This window comes from Dasypus novemcinctus, chromosome 15, assembly GCF_030445035.2.
Source record: "Dasypus novemcinctus isolate mDasNov1 chromosome 15, mDasNov1.1.hap2, whole genome shotgun sequence".
Taxonomy (NCBI): domain Eukaryota; kingdom Metazoa; phylum Chordata; class Mammalia; order Cingulata; family Dasypodidae; genus Dasypus; species Dasypus novemcinctus.
This window is the reverse complement of record NC_080687.1, coordinates 48,836,668-48,858,188: the sequence shown is the minus strand read 5'-3', so window position 1 is coordinate 48,858,188 and position 21,521 is coordinate 48,836,668. Positions and strand designations below refer to the sequence as shown.

General features: G+C 34.6%; 1 protein-coding gene and 1 pseudogene across 1 annotated transcript in view; both read right to left on the bottom strand.

Annotated features, from left to right (window-relative positions):
- The window catches only part of LOC131273421 (uncharacterized), a 433,118-nt gene that overhangs the window by 182,042 nt on the left and 229,555 nt on the right, over positions 1-21,521 (bottom strand). The gene's annotated exons all lie outside the window — the stretch shown is intronic.
- Positions 20,069-21,354, bottom strand: LOC101410822 (zinc finger protein SNAI1 pseudogene; annotated as a pseudogene).

Here is a 21,521-nt window from a genome sequence, read left to right as displayed (position 1 = left end):
CACTGACTTATTTTTTCACTTTATTTTTTAAGAAGCTTTAGATTACAGAAAAGTCACAAAGAAAACATAGGGGATTCCCCTCTATCCTCTATCCCTCCCCCTCCCCTTCTCATGTTTTTCCCTATTTATAACATTTTATATGAGTATGGCATATTTGTTACAATTGATGAATGAATACTGAAGAATTGTTACTAACCATGGTCAATGGTTTACACTATGGATTATATTTTGCATCGTACACTTTTATAGGTTTTGACAAAGTTTATAATGGCCTGTATCCATTATTGCAAGATCTTGAAGAACAAATCCAGTGCCCTAAAAATTTTCTTTGTTCCATCTAGTCTATTCTTCCCCATCCCTCCCCTCATAACCTATGGTAACAACTAAGTCTCAAATTTTTGAAGAATAAGGTACACAGTTACATGTTTTAATGTCCATCATCATCATTTTGTTAGTTATCTGGGCAAGTTCGAAGAACTGGAGAGTATGTATTGCAACACTGCTGAGATTCAGGGCTCAACCAGCATATGAACAGACTGAAGATTTAAGTCGCTGGTACATATATTTAACTAGTATATTACTAATTATAGATTCAAATAAAAGCAGCAGAAGAGCCATATATAGGGAAATTATAAATGAGTCTAACTCTGTTACATTGGGAAACATATATTCCAAGACAAGGCCCACTGATAGGTTGCCAAATTCTGAGATTGCTTGCCCTGCCTATAGTGTCTAGTTGTCTCTAAAGCCCTCAGGAGCCCCCCTGCTTGAGACACTGTTTACTGTGCAGTCAATGGGATACTCCTGCGATATGCATAAGCATAACCCCTGAAATGACCTCCCAACTCACTTTGAAATCTCTTGGTCTTAAAAACTCATTTGTATTTAATATTTACCCCTTTGGTAAAAGTTTTTTTCCAAATGCATTGCTATTTGGTGCTTGGTAATAGTCCCTCAGTGCCAGGTATCCTGGCTCATCACTAGGAGTCCTGTCCCATGCTGGGAGAAGATAATGAGTTTATATGCTGACTTTGACTTAGAGAGAGGCCACATTTAAGCAACAAGGAGGTTTTCCTGAGGTAACTAGTAGGCATATATATAATACTAAGCTAAGTTTTCATTTCAGGCTATCATACATTTTTAAAAAATGTTAAAAAATATATCTGTAGTATCAGCCCACAAAGTGGACAGGGACTCAACCAGAGTCATGTCCTACTGACATGGTTGAGTCAAAGCTGTAATCTTAACATAATCAGATATCTCTGTTGAATCTAATAAAGTCAAAGTATATCACACACAGATGAATAGATATGGGGATTCATAAATAATCTCAGACTGCCACAGAATCAAATTAAGAACTCAAAAATAGATCTTCACATCTACAGTCAAGCAATTTTTGACAAGGGGATTATACCCTCCTAGTTAAGGGACCAGACAGTAAATATTTTAGGATTTTCAGGCCATAAGGTCTCTGTTACAATTACTCACACCTGCCATTATGGTACAAAGCAGCTTTGGACAATACATAACCCTGGCTCTGTTTCAATAAAACATTATTCACAATAATAGACAGTAGATAGGATTTGTTTGCTGACCCCTGGTTCAGAGTACTAATAAAACTTCCCCTATACTATATCTCTTCATTTTCAATAATCCTTATTTAGCATTTAAATCACACATTCTCCAAATATCTATTTTTTCATTCACATTTATTATAAGATCCTTTCACAATTACTATTTCTGCACCCTCTTCTTTAAGTTTAAACTCTGGAATTGTTCTTTGGTTTCAGATATTTCTTAAATATTTTCCTCATTTTAGATAAGTGTATAAAATATCACTCGACTTGTTCGCTTATGCAAATATCCCTATTTTCTTCTTATTTGTAGATTAAGTCATGGGTAGGTGTAAAATGATTGATTTGTGATTTTTTTCTGTACTAGTTTATGGATGTTCTCTCTCTTCTAGCTTCAGTCATGCAGCTGATTAAATCAAGCTCAGTTCTCTTTTTTTTTCTTTGTAGGTAATTTTTTTCTTTATATTGATTTGTAAAATTTTCTCTTTAACTTGGATTCAAGAATTTTACCAACATATCTCTCTTCTAATTAAGTCTTCATTTAACTAAGTCATTTCTTCCAACATGGATAAGGTTTTCATCCCAGTACCTTATTTCTATTATTTATGGAATCATTGTCTCTTTATTTCCTTTAGGAATAGCTATCACTCACAAAGTAGTCTGAAGTGTCCATCCTCTGAGACCTTTATCTTTCCATCATGATCTCTAACCTAACCATATTACTCTGTGCTTCAAAATATTTTCCCACTTGATTTTCACAGTTATCAACAAGTTTCAAAATTGGCCATATTCTCCTTCAATTTATACACTAATTAGAAAATTATTAAAATTTTACTTATTATTTCTTGATGTTTTGTGTGATCCACTTGATGCACTAATTAGAAGCCTACTGTTTTAGGAACTCTGCTTGGTTTTCTGTTTTGTAGCCATTGACCAATGTTAGGCAAGTTATTTTTATGTACTGAAATTTCTTCCTGGGCCTTTCCTGGTTGTCCTGGCAAACATAGTGAGGGTTAACTGTTTACCTAGTTTGCAAAACTTAGAGCAGTTTCCTTGTGCACAGAGATAAATTTGTGGATGATGCTTATTATTTTGACTGTCATGATGGTTTTGTGAGTGTATACAATGTCAAAATTTATTAATATGGTGTCATTTATTGTCTTTGAATACATGGAGATGAAGAAGGTCAAACACCACACCAGGGAGCCAAGACTGCCTGCAACTGAAAGCAGGAGAATTGCATCCAGCATCCTACTGGAATCTAAGCCTCCTCTTGATATAGATGTGAAGTGGACACAACCATTCTAAGGTCCACAGGATGGAAGAATAGAGTATGGATTAGAGTGGATTTACTGATATTTTATTCATGAACTATTGTGATTAGTAATCGAAGAAAATGTGGCATTGGTGTGGAGAAAGTGGCCATGGTGGCTGCTGGGGGTAGGGAGAGGAAGGAAGAGATGAGATGTGGGGGCGTTCTCGGAACTTGGAGTTGTCCTGGGTGGTGCTGCAGGGACAGTTACTGGACATTGTATGTCCTCCCATGGCCCACTGGGTGGAACGTGGGAGAGTGTGGGCTATGCTGTGGACCATTGACCATGAGGTGCAGCGGTGCTCAGAGATGTATTCACCAAGTGCAATGAATGTCTCATGATGATGGAGGAGATTGTTGTTTTGGGGGGAGGAGTAGGGTGAGAGGGATAGGGGGTATATGGGGACCTCATATTTTTTTAATGTCATATTAAAAAAATAAAGACAAAAATAGTAAAAAAAAAAGATGTTTAGAAAGGAAAGAAATTATGGTAGGTTGTCTGCAAATGTTGGTTGGAGGTTTCAGTCTAGATAGAAGATGATATATATTAATACATATAATATACACAGACATATATATACACTCATTTCAAAATCTTTTAAAATTTCAAAATTCTTGGAAGTAACATGATTTAGAGTTTTAAAAAAGTGCTATTCAACAGTAGTAAATTCAATATGTAGGCTTACAGCTTTTTATGCTGGCCATTGATATTCAGAGTATCAACATACACACAAGTACTTTAGTAGGCAGCATAATAAATAAAATGAAATAAAGTGCACCTCTTTGAGAGTGTGTGTATGAGTTAGCTCTAAGACTAGTTTGTGTGAAGTTACCCAAAACATTTCAGGTCCTCTTGTTCAGCTCCATGATTAACGACTTCTAGCTCCATTCTCAGCACAGTCACATCCTCTCTGCTTTATCTCCCTAATATCTCCTCACACCTTCATCACATTAGTCAATGTCTTATAGAGGGATTTAATCTGTAACTTTTTGAGGAATTAAATTACTGTCTCTGCCTTTAGGTGGCATGCATATTAATTAGTTGACTTTCTCTTTTAACTCTCAAATTACAATGCATTGCACATAGTAGTGGATAAAACACTCCCATCTTTAATATAGGAAAGGTAATACCTGCTTTAGCAGTTCCCAAAGTTTCTATGAAATAAGGATGAAATTAAAGGGAAAGCCCTTTGTAAACTATAAAATACATTTTAAATGCAAGGTAGGATTATACATATAGACATAGAAAATCATTGATAAAATAATGTGACTATCTTATAAAACAAAAGGTTATTTTTAACACATCATTTTTTATAATTTATTGATATGGAATAGACTTTTCTCAAAGGAAATGACACTTCTAAATAGAAACTACTTGAGCAATAGAGTATATTAATATTTTCACAGGAATGTTATATAATATATAAAACTATATTTTAAAAGATATTACATAAAGTGCACAATAAAAATAACTTTTGAAGGATCACAACTACTTTTTAATATCTTGCCAATGCTTTTTGAATCTTTTCAAGTCAAGAGAACAGAAAACGTATTTTTAAATTACATTCATTTTCCAGAAACAGGTATCACCTATCATTTTAACTCTCTCTTGCCTGTTGAGACATGTCACATTGATTTTTAACAGTGAGGCAAAGAGATCTTTCCACAGCTCTCAATTTTTAGCTCATAAGTATTCACAAAGAAAAAATATTTTTTCTAAGAAAATAGGTATTTTTCTAAGAACTCACCAATTTAATCCTGAGTCGAATTGCCTTTACCTGCAGGCATTATAAAATTTTCTAGTTTAAAAAAATGACACAATTTTGCACACTAGAAAGAAAATCATATATCTATCTCAATCTTCTTAGTTGAAAATGTATCATTTTATAAAGATTTTATTATATTTTTCAGAGAAAAAGAAACTTTTCATGTTAAGATGAAGACTTATGAAAGGAAAGACAGGTGATGGTATACTTACAAGAATTTAGAGACAAATTTTCTTTTACTTATATTTCTATATTCTAAGATAAAGAATAAAGTCTTATTTCAGTGTTTTTGATCATATGATTAGATAATACATTCAATAATGTTAGCCTTTGTCACTTTTTATTATTCTTAAAATGTTTAAATGAAATGAAATTTTAGCTAGATTAAGGAAAATAAAATGATCTCTCAATTCTTTAAAAATGTGTGTAGTTGAGGATTAATGGTGAAAGTTGGTGTGAAACAGAATGCTGTAGGACTTGAAATGGAAATGTTTTTTAAAGTTATTATGGAAATTACCGTAGAAAACCCTATTTCACTTTATTCAACATGTGTTCCATTGAAGCCTGGATTTGAGGAGAAATATCATTTATCTACCTTCTGTTTATCTATCTATTATCTTTGACCTCTCATCTATCTATAAATATCTCTTAATTTTCATGATTTTGCTTTTCACTATTTTTCTACAGATTCCCATTTTGCTCCAGGCAACCAATATCTATTGAAGATACTTTTGGAAACATTAGTCTCTTTATAAGTATTAAACTCTTTTGAAGCTCTTCTGATATTTTGATCCCTACAAAACATTAGGCTACCTGTGCCTATTCATAATTTTCCTCCAATTTCTTCTAGTGTCTGGATAATTTAGACTATAAATCCACAAGATTGGAATAGTTTGAAGTAGTGATATAATAATATTCTAATAATAAGAGATTCCTGTAGGTACTTAGAAATGGGATTAATGTGACACTATACATGAACTGGCTGACACCAATTAACTTGTTTCTTCACTCTGGGTCTACAGATATACTATTATCCTTCTAACTTTTGAAATATCATTCAAATCAATATATGGATTTATATGAATATATGTGTATATAAGTATGTATGTATGTGCATGTGTATGCACATATTATATTTGAGTGTATATAAAATACATACTCATTATGACTACAAAAATAGCTAATATACATATTAAAATTTTTGAATGAAACCTTTTTAGACATTTTATTTTGAATGTCTTAAAAATGTCAAAACTCATAATGGTATAATTACAGAAGAGCTTCCAGAGCAAATGTCCTGGAAAGGCAAATCCTCCTAAATTTATTCTATTAGTTTTTTGGCATATGTATTAGTCAGCCAAAGGGGTGCTGATGGAAAATACCAGAAATCGGTTGGTTTTTATAAAGGATATTTATTTGGGGTAAGAGCTTACAGATACTTGGCCATAAGGCATAAGTTACTTTTCTCACCTAAGTCCATTTCCACATGTTGGAGCAAGATGGCTGCTGACATCTGTGGGGGTTCAGGCTTTCTGGTTTCCCCTGGGCTCAGCTCCTCAGTTTCCTCCACGAGGTCAGCTGTAGACTATCAGGTGAACGGCTCTGTCTCTTTCCCCACGGCTCCAGCTTAAGACTTCAGCATCAAACTCCAACATCAAAACTCCAACATCAGAAACCCACAACTCTGTCCTTTGCCATGCCTTTTATCTGTGAATCCCTACCCACCAAGGGGCAGGGACTCAATGCCCTAATGATGAGGCCCAGTCAAAGCCCTAATCATAGCTCAATCAGGTCCAGGTACAGATCAGATTACAAACATAATCCAATATCTATTTTTGGAATTCATAACCATATCAAACTGCTCCAGCAAAAGTATTATAAACCATACCTTTTTACCCCAAAGACCTGTTGCCTTTACTCCAACACTATCTATGTGCCATTGCCCTTAAAAGTTTCCACATTTTCTTACTGATAACCTATATAGATAAGAGAATGCTGAAGAATCACTTTTATTGTACCATGATATTGTGAATATACTACACACTTAAGAATTCCATTGGTGTATTTTGGTAAGACAGTAGAAGTTTTCATCTATGCTAAAATAAACAAAATACAATCAAACCATCATTTGTTGGAAATTGTGAATCCAGTACATTAGGTATACTCTGTGGGCATGGTATATGATAATTAGTCACATAAATAAATTAAACACTGGACTAAATCTCACCTTAGAAGTCTCTGTGATTCATTTACTGCAACATCCTTTAGCCCTTATAGTCATGGAATAAGTCCAGTACTCCCCAATGGCATGGGAAGTTACACTTATCTCTTTCTTTAATCATGTGCTTGTAATACTGTATGCCAGACAAACTTTTCGTTTTCATTGCCTTTCTTTCTGGCTCAGTTGTTAATTAGGTTGAGAATTATTAAGCTTCCATTAAAAAAGACAGCATAGTCATTGGCTTGTATTTCAAGGGAAGGTTAAAGCATAAGGATAGTGATTTAAATTGGAATTTGGTATGTCTGATCACCTGCCTTCGATATTTCCTTCTTCCTCAGCACCCAGTTTTGCGGTTTTGCTTTGTTTTCTTAATTTTACCATTTTTATAGAAGTTACTTTTACTTAATATGGAGGACTTTTAAATTACAGTCTTAGGGTTTTTCCTCCTATAGAACAAGAACTATATTTGGTCATATATGTTTGTACATATATAATACAGTAATTAGCATATTCTCTCTATGTTTGTTCTTCTTTACATATAAATATTATTAAAAACCCTTTAATTATTGTCAGCATTAATCCAATATGGATGCACCTGGTTCTTATATAAAATTTAAAATGGATTTTGAGCTTGAAAGTATCATTAAAATCATCTAATACTCTGATTTAGAAACTCTGTTGCAGGATGTCAAAAGCTAGTGTATTTTAGACCTAAAAGTTCCAATTACAGTAGCCATTGATCAAAACTTCTGCATTTTTGTAGTTTAAAAACAGGGGAATAAACCCTTTGATTCCTTCTGATTTTCCTATTTTACAGTTGAGAAGATTAAATACTCCAGAGCTTCAGTAACTGGCCTTTGTCTCATTCATAGACATTTAATGAGGAAATCATCTTCAAATGTCATCATATAAAGTCAATTAACTATTAACATTTTATCTAGCTCCCAGGAACTAGATATATTTAATGTTTTGAAGAAATGGAAATTTTATTTCTACTTCATTGTATATGTATAAAACTGAAGTATTTATGCATATTCTTGATGCTAAAATCCAAAACATATAATCATTGAAGCAAACATAATTTGCTCTCTATGAAAAGAAATAAAAATTTCTTTGTGCAGAACTCAAAATTACATTATATGTAGTTATACAAAGAGATCAGCCATAGGCCAATAGCCATGTTAGAATGGAACTTGACTGTATGTGCCATATAAAATGTCCTTTCGCACTAAAATAATGTATATCTTATAAATGAGGATTATTTTCAAGAAGAGAAATAGTTATAAGAATTGCATAATTTTAAGTGTGATTTTTTTCATGTCTTCCTTTCTAGTTTTATACCATACCTCACTGATTGTGGACATACATAAATCATTTCTTTTTCAAACTTCTGAGTCATAATCATGTCAGTATGTATATGTATGGTTGTGTGTGTGTGTGTTCGTGTATGTGTATCACAATTGCTACAAAAGAAGCTACCAAGCACATTTAAAAGATTTTGGATGAAGCACTTTTAAACATAGTTCAAAAAATATTTGGCTGTCATGACTGGTTATTACAACACAAATCATGTGTTGGCCTATAGCTGTTGAAATCCCTAGCTGCTGAATGTCCTAGAAATTAAATTATATTTTTCTTTTGTTGCACTCTACAGAATTTGAGGCTGATCTTTAAGGTTAAATCACTTTTTTGACCTCAAAGATCTTTCAAGAAGTATTCATAAGAAGCTGTCTCTGGAGCCTTCCACTTTAAGGTAACAAATGATCTGAATTGTGTAGCTAGTGGAAAAAAAACAAGAAAGGCTTAGCTGATAGAATCCAAGCCTATATGAATTAGATTCCTTTTACCAATGTTTGCCCTTTATTCATTTTCTTATTTATAACAATTATTCAGTTTCTTCTGAAAATAAAATAATAGCAGTCTCCCTAACTCTTTGATAACCTAAAAAGAAATATGATTGCACTTAAAGTAGTAACCATAGCCATTAGGGGAATGCCTCTCTCCTACTTATGATTTCATGAAAATATGTTTTCTCTAAACTTTGGTTATATAAACCAAACCCTTGGGTTTGAATTCTAACGTGTAATTCTCTGGACAAAGATAATCTGATTTACCTGATAAGTGTGCAATGGTGTTAACATATCTGAACTGGTCAGAACTAGTTTCTTAAGTCCTAAAAGTAGAGTAGATTTGTCTCTTTATCCTTTTCTTCTCTAGATATCAGTAAGAGTGAGCAACACTGGTAAAAATTCCTGCTCTGCAAATTCAATTTTCCCATTATCTGTAATTTTTTGAGGACTAGACTGGAAGTTAAGCAATCATATTTGTTTCTCCCATTCTAAAGCTCTTTAAACTCAAATTTTATAAGTAAGATAGGTAATAGTTTGAGGCTTTATTTTTCTTTGTTATTTCTTAATTAACTCAGTCCATGGTAAAGGAAGTGTCTACGCCCTATTTCTTAGGTCCAGAACAGATCCCTACCAAAACTTTACTTAATTCTTCCTAAAATGTACGACAAATTTAAAGGCCAAAAATCTATTCCCATTTCATTTTATTGCACTGGAAAGAGATGTTTTATTAACTAAACTCTTGTTCATTTCCTTTATTGTCTTATAAATATAAACAATGGAAAGCAGTACAGGATTCTGGGACATGCTTCATATACCAAAAATTAAATTTATAGTTAGTAAAAGGGGCAATGACTGAGATGGAGACAGCTCTTGTGATGCAAATATGATTCACATTTGTAGATGTAATTAAGAATGTAATAAATGTGTATAGAAATGGGCATGCTTATGATACTAGAGTAACAATATGATATAAAGACTCTGCTAAGAAACTCTTAAGAATCTTCACAAATCATAAGGTTTTTAAAAATGTATTTACTTTTAGAAATAAATACTAGTTCTATCTCCTGAAGATTTCTAGTTGAAATGACTGAAAGTAGTCAAGAGATTATGTCTGGTGAATTAAGTATTTTTAATTTTGTATTAGTGAAATGAAATTGTATGTGTGTTTATGTATTTGTATATGTGCATCTCTGTGTATTGTGCTGTTGAATGAGACTACTCTTTCAAACTTGCCTGAAATTTGAAAATAAGAATTAAGGGTTCAAACTAATAGGAGAAAAAAATACGGTGAGAATGATTTAAAAAAACAACAACTGTTTTTGATTGGTTAAGCCATAGATCACTTAATTAAGAATGATGGTGATGCTGATGATAAAAATAATAAAACAAAAGAGATGTCAAAGCAGGTCCTATCTCTTGGGGCACATGGTAGTTTGTTATTCACTGGAATTAGTGGGGCATATGCATCAATTTGTCTAGTCCTGGCCTTCCTAACGTGTTTATGAATCTAATCATTTGCTTTAGTTCAGAACACATCACCAAGACTCAACATTTCTTCCAAAGGGCACCAAAATTTGCTTTTAATGCTTTCCTCCAGGGTACAGAAGTCCCAGCCAGACTATGGATTTGTACTGGGGGAGTAGCAAAAGGAATTCCTTTTTCAAAGATCATGTGCACCCCCTAGAATTCCTCATATAATCACAGACCCCAGAGCTGTACTGGTAGTCACTCACCTGTTCTTGAGGCTGGTGTCAATGTCTAGTTATTTGACTGATGTTTATATCAATTTGGATTTCTTATGTGGGAGACATAGAAATTTTGTTTTTGAAATCAAGTTTAAGAACTCCTGCCTAATTTATCATACATTTTTAGGAAATCTGGAAATTCTGCTTATAGGTTTTTATTTTACTCCTAATTTGACCATGTCTAATGGAAACCAAGGTAAGAACATGGGACAATATCTGCTTTGTTCATCATGTAAAGCCAAGAAAAAGTGTCCCCTGGAGTTTATTCATTCCTATAGCATCCCTTTGTTTAACCCGGGTTTATAATAATCAAAATCTCTTACTGCACTGACTTAGAGTATATCATAACTGTTTTAAACAAATGAAACAATTCCCCCTAAAGTAAAATTATATCATCTATGTAAAGTCGCATAATAGGTTTGTAAAATGCAAGATTTAGCTGAAGCTCAATAGTGTATTTTTTAACTATATAATGGAGATTGTAAGAGGCATTCCAATACAATTTACTCTTTTAGTTTATTAATATTCTGAAAGCTAAACTGTGTCACATTACAAGGACTAATTTCTCATCTTCCATTCTTTTTGAGAATGGTGTATAAACAGATTCTAAAAACTACAGGGACATTTTAAAGATGGCATACTAGTATACATGTCTCATGCAAATGAGACATATCTTCCAAGCCAATGGAGGCTACAGTATGTTAATGTTGGAGTATGAGCTGGAAAAAAACCCATACCCTTGATGAATCATGGAAAGAGAATATTGATCTTGTGACATTTTACAAGAGATATATCATGTGTCTTAAGCCAACATTTCTTGCTGCAGTTTCTACATTGTATTCCATCTAGGCTGCCTTTTATGACTTTCCAATCATTCAGTCTCTCTTTCTCACTCTCTCTCTTTTTCTATCTCACACACATCTATCTCTCTCATTTCAGAGGTTGGGTGGTTTTTCTTTTTTCCTTTTAACATCTCTGAATTCCCCCTTCCTAGATTCTATGGTAAATTAATGATCTAGAAATTGTTGAAAACTTCTCCCAACAATTCTGTATGCCATCTTTTTAATGCCATAAGGATTATGTGCTTTGCAAACTAATTCAATACACTAATTTGAGTGTATTTATTCAGAACTGGTATTGGTTTAATATATATTAGCTCCTAGATAACAGGATAACATAAAATTGGCTCTTCCATCCGATAAACATAAAGGGAAATTTAGACTGTGTGAACATTTCAGGTAATGTAATGTGTCAGTAGCAAAAAGTTAAAATACTTCTCAAATTTCACCTTGAAGGTAGTTGCCTCCTCTGTCCATGTACAAATCTTGAATTATTCTAAAATAGGGGCAAATTAGAAACTTTATAATGTTAAGCATTTTTCAAAGATCTATATCAGTTGACTTGGGCCTCAAGAAGAGATATTGTTACTCCACAAGTACTGTATTCTCATATGTTGTAAGTATACTGCTGACTGGTACTGAGTGAAAACTCCAGGAGAACGGGTCCCCTTTGACAGCCTGGATGACAGTAAGAATACTCAGTTTGCTGTGACAAAGTAGGCAGTTCTAGCATAAATAGCTCTTAGCTATGCTTTGGAAGGGAAGTTTTCCTTAGATGACTCTGTAGAAACCTCTACAAACAAGCTGTTTTATCTTTTACAAATCTGCCCGCTACTTTTTATGAGCTTCAGTTTCTCTTTATGACTATAATAAAAACAGAGTAGCTGCCATGTGTGTATCCATTGGTCCCCAAAGTAAGCATCCTTATATAGAAAATAAAATGAGATCTTTGGATGTTCCTTCCCTTCTGCTGACTGGTTGTTCTCTTGATTGCAAATCATTTCATTGCCACTTTAACAATAGAGGAAGTACAAGTACAATTTTTATTAATGTTATATATAATCTAATAATTTCCAAAAGTGTATGCCCACTATCAAAAAAATAACATATAAATCAATTAAGTAAATAAAATTTCCAGTAATCCAAACACTGCCAATTTGATGGACAACTTAAATTTCTAATATGTTTAGCTAAAAATTTACTGCTTCATAGTGCAATATAATTATACAATACTTTGAATTATTATCTTAAAATAGTGTAGGAGTAAATTTGAGAAACTAATTTTTAAAAGTGTATAGTTTAATTAGCATATTGTGTACAAATATTCCATTCCATCTCATTAACTAATAATCAGATTATTGCAATAGAATCATGAATTTGTACCCTCCTTTAATTTTTCATCCACATAAATGACATTATGTAATTTTATCCTCTCATAGACTTAATTACTGTACAAAGCTTTCCATTAAGAAAGACGTTAAGAAACTATTCCATCAAATTCATCAATATACTTCATGGTCACTACATACCAGGATATCCTCTTTAAAATCATCCATAGGAGCTATATTAAGTAGGTCTTTATTCAGAAAATTGGTGTAGTTATTTTAAAAATGTATTCCTATTTAATGACACTATGAATTATTTAACTAATTTTCTTTCTTTGGTTTCTAGGAAAATCAGTGCTAAATTATGCCATTATATTTTACTGGCATAAAGAAATGTATGTGGTAAATTTTGAATTCTGTTCTTAACTCTAGTTACTTATTTTTTCCAACCTTATTTTCTGCTACTTCCAATTTCCTGTTTCCTTATTTATGGGTTTCCTTGCTTTTACTTTTTAAAAATATAGCAAACATAGCAATATGTATCTATAAGTTGTTATTGATCCTTTTCTAAATGAAGTGTTGATGTAAAACAAATGGATACTTAACATCCAGTGCATCCAACTTAAGAAGTGTTTTTCTTTCTTGGTCAGCACCGTGGTTATTTCACTCTCTACGGTGAAGCATAGTGTCACTCATACAGTATATTTTTAGTAGTAGCCTTTGATTAAATGAACTTCAAACAGACTAATCTATTAATATACAGCTGTCTTATTAAAAAAATCTGTCTCCATAGAACAAAATCCAAACTCAATAATTAACATACAAGTAGCTCTGTGATGTTCTTGTCCCCTTTGTTACTATTCCCAGTTTGATGCAAGCATTTAATGCAACATCAACAAACTGCTTTTAAATCTTCAAACATGGAGAATTCTTCCTCCTTACTGTATCCTGTACCAACAGTGCTTTATCCACTTCTTTTTATCTACCAGAATTCTACTTTCAGAGTTAATTTAAATATCACCTTTTTCGCTGACAATTTTCCTGATCTCTTCACATCAAGTATTTTCCTTAGTACTCTTAGCTCTACATGCTCTGTTTCTACAATAGTGTATATTAAATGTTGAACTATACCTTTTGGTCTCATCTTTCTTGCCTAAAATAATAAGAATTCATTTTGTTTCCTTGGCTTTTCTCTACTTTTTATTTATTTGTTTGTTTATATACATGACTTTTCATTCTCTATGTGTTCCTCCATTTTAATTGTTACTCTGTTCTCATGTTCCAATTAACCATTTCTCAATGTCCCAGATTCTTCTGACTCTTCATTTCTTTAAACTATTACAGTAATTACTGGTTATACTATACATCTCGTCTTTTGCCTGCATCGCATGTTATTTTTTTAATTGCTTAAAAAATCATTGCCTGTATCCTTAACTACTTTGAAAACTCTAAAACACTGGCTTTTAATCTGGAATCCACAGCTGGTTTGTGGATGTTTTTCTTAATATCTATGAATCTTTCAAAGACGTTTATATGTGCATTATGGTTTAAAAAAAAACAGAACAGTGTTCGAAATAATAAATTGACTTAACAAAGCCACCTGTGTCTATAATCTATAAAAACATAACAATCATGGTTTGCACTTACTGTTTTGCTTTCATCAAGCATACAAATGGAACGTACTTAATAAATACTTGTGATTAATTTTTCCACGATCCAGGCTTTCAGTTGGTATTCCAGGAGAGTTCACTAGGATAGACCAAAACTAACGAAAACTGCCATCCTGTCATGACTTTGCTCAAATCCATATTGGTCTTGTCTCCTATTGTGTTTATTAGTCATTTTGTGTTTTTATTAATATTTTTATGCATTTTATGTTCTCACAAGATATAAGATACAAACACAAATTTTGTAAGACATATATGTATAATTTGAAGAATAATTATAAAAAGAAAGGCCATATAAAAATGCTGAAGATCAAATTACAGAAAATTGCCATCACCCAAGAATTCACTTGGGGTCCTTCTACACGGTAATTTCTGCCCTTTCTCCTAGAGATATTGATCCTAAAAGTAGTTACATTAAGCAGGACTTAAATAAAATATTGAGATATGCTAAACTTATGGATGGGCAGATTTTGGATGGGAGATACATTTTCCTGCATTTCATATATTTCTGCAGATCTTGGAGCAGAGCTACAAATTACCTTTTCTGTGAACTATCTTTTTAAGGATGTTTGTATCACAATCAGTCCTGGAACTTTGAAATGGAGTATCTCCTTCCATAGCAAGTGAAATTTTGTTTACTGTAAATTGTAAAAAAGATATTATTTCTCTCTTGGGCAATGGTTAGGTAAGCTTACTGTCCAGTAAAAACTGTGTGCTCCCTACACCAGCATTTTTTAACACTGTGGCAGTCACTTGATAGCTTACATGTAGAATAAAATTTTAGACCCTTCATAATTCCTGACAGTTCCTTCATATACAGACATGAATTATCCAGAAATGATTTATGTTACTTGTAGATTCAATGTAATCCAAATAAGTCACATATATTTTTGCTGAGATTGGCAAGTTTTTCATACTTATATACATATTTATATATGTAAAAAGAACAAGAATAGTCAAGACACTTTTGGGGAAAAAACACAATCTACATAATATCATTGCATATTATAAGGGTTAAGGTAAAATGAATAAAATATGAAATAGAAACAGGCATTAGTAAACAGACATTGCAACAGAAAAGAGCTTATCACACAACACAAACTAGATTATAGATATGTTATGGCAAGTCAATGGGGAAAGAATGGAATTTTCAATAAATGGAGATGGTACCACCTCATATAAAGAAAAAATGAAATTCGATTCCTACACTATATCATTTCTAAAAGTTACTACAAAAGTTATTAAACACAGAAATAGAAATAGAAAAAATATTAAGACTTTAGTAGCTAATATAACTGAATATTATCATGAGCTTCTTTGGAGTTGAAGAGGATATATTTTTAATGACATGTAAATAAAAAATATATATAGGAAAAGATTGATAAAAATGACCATAAAAAGTTAAGAATCTGCTAAGACACTATGGAGAGATTGAAAACACAAACTACAAGATATAATTCAAATTAATAAGGGAAATATAGACAAACTAAAAGAAAAATGAGAACTGCCTTTGGCAAATACTGCATATGGAAGGCTATGTTATGGCTAAGAGATCATTTAAATGGGTTAATACTAGTACATTTTAAAAAATAGGAAAATAGTAACTTGTGAAATATACCACACAGAGCGATGACACTCTCATACTTTGCCTTAAGGAGTGTAAAATGGCAGAGTAACTTTGGAAAATAGTTTGGCAATGTTAATAATCCACATATGCTATGATCCAGTGATTCCAATTCTAGACAGATACCTTGAAGACATTAGCTTTTAGAAATAACTACTTTCAGGTTGTAGAAGTTCTCTTCTATTTCTGATTTGCTTGGAGTATTTTTTTAATGATGAATATATATTGCAGTTAGTCAAAGCTTTTTCTGCTTTTGTTGTGAGAGAGATGATTTTTTGTCTATCCTATTTCTGAGATGAACTACAATAATTGATTTTCTAATGTAAAAATCAATTCAGTGTTACTGGGATTAAACCAAGTAGGCTGTGATGTATTACATTTTTATGAGTTTGCTAAGTTTATGATTTTCATTTATGTTCTTGAATTACAGAGTTGCCTATAATTTTCCTGTCCTGTACTGTCATGTCAGATATTGGTGTCAAGGTTGGGCTAAAATAATAAAATATATTGTGATATGTCACTACTTTTCTCAACTCTGCAAGAATTTGTAAGATTGTCTTCATGCCTTTCATTTAGTATTTTTAGTTTCCAGATGATATCATGTGGGCCTGGAAATTTCTTTTTGAGGTTTTTTAAAATTTTGTTGTCATTGTTCAATATGATTTCATTATTTTATGATTGAATGACTTATTCTATTCACATATTCAATTGTTTTATAATTGAAATTAAAAATTTTATTAATAAATATGATTTTACATGTTTTCTACTTCTTTGATTATTTTTCATTGGTTATATTTCATTAAAAATTATTCATAATATTATGCTTATTATGATTTATTTTGGTGGTTTCTCTAGTTAATGTCCCATTTTTATCCTTGGTAATGGATATAGTTGTCTTCTGTCTTCTATCCCTGATGAATTTTCCTACTCATTTATTTCATTTGTCATATGAATATTGGTTTATGTATGTTTGGCTTAAGTTTCATTATTTTTCACACTATTACAGAAGAAAGTTTAATTTTACTATTTTTAGTATATTTTAAACTTTTCCCACTATCTCACATAAAGTTCCAGCTTAAAATTTCCAGTCTTTCTCTTTTTTTACTGTACTCATTAAATGTCACAACATTTCCATTAAGTACTGATTTAACTATATTGCAAAGGTTTATTCACTTCAAAATATTTGGTAAGTACAATATGATTTCTTCTTGGATCCATTTGTTTTTGTTTGTGTGTTTTTTTTTTAACAAATTGGAAGCATTTTATTGAACAAGTTACTTTCTTTTTTTGTTTTTTAACACATTTTTAAAAATTAAAGTAAATAGATCACACACATTAAAAAAACATGAGGTTCCCATATAACCCACTCCCTGCCCCCACCCCCATCATTTTTGTAAATTGTATTTTTCTGAATATACATATGTCAAAAAAAAGTTACATTAAAAATACATAAGAGGTTCCTGTATGCCCCCCACCACCACCCACTCCTGCCATACCAACAACCTCCCCCATCATTGTACTCGGTGAACACATTTTGGAGCACTGCTGAACCATTTAGATAATAGTTTACCCTGTAGTTCACACTCTCCCCCGGTACATTCAGTGGGTTATGGCAGGATATATGAAATGTAGCATCTGATCCTGCAATATCATTTAGGACAACTCCAAGTCCTAAAAATGCCCGCACATCGCATCTCTTCTTCCCTCTCCCTGCCCTCAGCAACTACTGTGGTCACTTTCTCACATCAACGCTACACTTTCTTCTATTACTAGTCACAATAGTTTAATAGTAGAATATCAGTACCATTTGTTATTTAAAAGCATATTTCTTAATTTCAGGACCATGTGAGGTCTTGTATAGATATGTGTAATCATTATTTTTGGTATAGTGAAATACTGCAAATGATAGCAATCCTTGGCAGATTGTGGAAATTTGCATTATTAGCCGTTATATAATCAATATTTGGAAATTGTGTGTATTGCTGTTTTATGTACAGTATTCTACATAGGAATGCTAGGTCAAATGTTTGATTTATGTAATTCATATTCTCTGTATCCTTAATTTTTTGTTCCCTTGTTATCCAGATTACAGAGATCTGTTTTAAATCCCTAATTATGATTATGAATTTGTCCATGTCTCTTTCTAGCGCTGTCATTTTTGATGTTTATACACTGAGGCAGTATTAATAAGCACATGCTAATTTAGAAATGCTGCATCATTTACTATTTAAAAAGTTACCCTCTTTATGTCTACTAATATAAAGTCTCTTTCGTCTCTTATTAATACTACAGCACACTTCTTATATATATTGTATCCTTACATATTAGATATGTCTTGTGTAATCATGCAATAATTGTATTCTATTTTTAGTTGATTCCTTCGGCTTTTGTCGTTAACTAGAAATTTATTCAACTTATTTTTAATAAATTTAATTAGGTTGAACATACTATTTTCTGTGTTTTTTGTTTGTCTTCTGTGTACTATTTATTTTTATTATTCTATTATTTTATGGTTATAGTTTCTAATGGTTTGAAATATTACCTAAGAAATTACAACATTCATTTCATAACATTAAAAATCTATGGGTAATCTATAAATCATCTTTTATCTGGACAATCAAAAGAGGTTGGGGGAAGCAGACTTGGCCCAGTGGTTAGGCCCAGTGGGAAGTCTGCGGTTCAAACCCGGGGCCTTCTTGACCCGTGTGGAGCTGGCCCACATGCAGTGCTGATGTGCGCGAGGAGTGCCATGCCACGCAGGGGTGCCCCCATGTAGGGGAGCCCCACGCACAAGGAGTGTGCCCTGTAAGGAGAGTAGTCTAGCACAAAAGTGCAGCCTGCCTAGGAATGGCGCTGCACACACAGAGAGCTGATGCAGTAAGATGATGCAACAAAGAGAGACACAAATTCCTGTGCTGCTGACAACAACAGAAGCGGACAAAGAAGACGCAGCAAATAGACACAGAGAACAGACAACCGGCGTGGGGGGGAAGGGGAGAGAAATAAATAAATAAATAAATCTTTTAAAAAAAAGAGGTTAGGTAACCTCATATAATGCCTACCCCTGGTTAACTTATACATTATAGCTGTTAGACTTTAGTTTGATTTTATTTTTTGTAATCACAAGACATTTTTTCATCTCTTCAAATTTAGACTTAAAATATTCTCTCACTCCCTGTCTTTCCTTTTATTCCTTCTTTTTTTTCTTTGGTTCTTTCTTCTTCTAATTCCCTCTTAAACTTCTGACATTCTTTGTGGAAACACTTCCCTTCTACTGTAGGCACCTTCTTTATGCCTTTGGTGAAGGTATACTTTTGTCAAAATATGTCAGCTTTGTTTGACTAAATAATTAATCAACTCATCTTAACAGTTTTATGGGATTTTTTTCATAGCTTAAAATATTGAAAATTTAGAAGGTATTTTCTTTCAGCATATTGATATCTCCTGAATTTCATTGCTTTTAAAAAGTTAGTGATTATTTCTTAAGATTAATATTTATGTTTTTCCTCTGGATGTTTTTTTCATTTTTATTTACCTCTAGATTCATTCAGTTTCTCTCGTCTTGGTATATCTTTTTTTTTTTAATTCTTCCTTGGACTCATTGAATTTCTTGGATCTGCTGATTAGTGCCTTTAATCAATTTCGGAAAATTTCAACCAGTAACTCTCCCAATATCACTGCTGCTCCATTTTTTTGCCTTCTCTCCATCTAACTGTAGTTAAATTTATCAATCCCTACTCACTCATCCTGATTCTTTTATTTTTTAATATAAATTAACCACTTTATTGAATTTCAATAAACTGTCATATAACTATACAAAATGTTTCCTTAGTACAAAATGTTGCTTGCAATATAAATACCAGTGCACCTTAAAAATGTAAACATCTTCCTCCCTGGCCCATCTGTGGGACCCCCAAAATAGTTCTGGTAAACACATGGGTCAAGCCAAAGTGCCCCACTTGGGTCCCTGACAAGTGACAGCAATTACTCACAGTTCTTTTTGAGAAGTTGTTAAATTGCTTTTAAAGTGCGTGCCCCAATGACAAAGTGGAGGCTAAAATAGCTGCCCAGGCCTGAGGGCATCTCAGGGTGTCTTGCACAGGCCCCGAGAGGCCCCTGGACAGACCTGGGGGGGGGGGGGGGTGGTATTATTGCATAGTCAGTCACCTCATGAAGGGGTGGCCTGAGAGTTCCCTGGTGAAGGGGGAAAGCGTTGGGATCCCTTGAGTGGGTAGGGAGCTTCCTAGTCTGCTGTATCGAAACAGCTCTGCCACAAACTCAATACAGGAAGGCCAGCAACTCAGGCAGTGGCTGCCAGGGGACTCTGCTGCCAGCTGCCCTCCCAGCGAGCCATAAATGTCCACAGAAAGGCCTTGTTCAGAGCCCACCAAAGAAGCCAGAGCAGAGATGAGAGAACTGGAACATGGTCCTCCCCAGAGTTCTGTGGCGCCAAGGAAGCCTGAAGTGGGGCGTTCAGAAGGGGATTCTGTGGCCGTGAGAAGGATGCAGGGGTCCTTCTATCTGGAGCTGGGGGTGGCTGTGGGGAAGAACGATTCTGGAGAAGCCGAAGAAGCTTCTAGGGTCAGCAGGGTCCCCCTGAGCAGCCCAACTCCTTGTGCTTGCGGAGCAGGGACATGCGAGAAAAGGTCCGGGAGCAGGCCTTGCATTGGTACTTCTTCACATCCAAGTGGGTCTGAAGGTGCGCACGCATGTTGGAGCGATCAGCAAAGACGCGGCTGCAGTGAGAGCAGGAGTAGGGCTTCTCGCCTGTGTGGGTACGGACGTGACCCCGTAGCAACCAGGGCCTGGAGAAGGCCTTCCCACAGGTTTCGCAGACGCAGGGCAGCGTGTGGTCACGGATGTGCATCTTGAGGGCACCCAGGCTGACACATTCTTTGTCACAGTATTTGCAGCTTAAAGCCGTGGGAGACTGGGGGTCCTTGGCCACAGTGAGTACAGTCAGCTGCTTAGGTGGTTGGTCCAAGCTCAGGAAAGTAGCGTGGGTTTTGGCTTCCGGTGAAGAGGCTGAGGCAGAAGAGGACGAGGGCGCCGGTGAGGGAGGGCTGAGAGGCTGGGAGCCCTTCCCGCTGTCTTGGCCTGACAGGGAGGTCAGATCCGCAGCAGCGGCCTTTCGGCCCTCCGGGGGCAGCAGAGAGGCCCAACCGACTGTCTGAGTGTGCGAGGCCAGGAAAGAGTCCCAGATGAGCGTGGGCAGTGAGGCCGTGGAGTTGAGGACCTCGGGCGGGGCCACGGCTGCCAGCATGTGGGCTTGGTCACAGGGCGCCTGGAAGGCGAAATCCAGAGAAGAGTAGTGCAGCTCGCTGTACTTTGGCCTTCGGCGAGAGCAAGCGGACTTCCGGACGAGAAAGGAGCGCGGCATGGTGGACCCGCGGCGCCTGAGTCACCAGATCTCGCTGGGCTCGCCCTCCAGTGGGCGGAAAGGTGCCGACAAACTCCCTTAAGTAGACAAGCCCCGGGTGGGGCGGGGCCATGGCGGCCACGCCCCTCACCCCGCGCCAATGGAGGTGCGTCTTCGCTGGAGACCACGCCCTGAGCGGGTGAGCGGTGAAGCGATTCGCTGGGCGTGGCGCTGGGAGC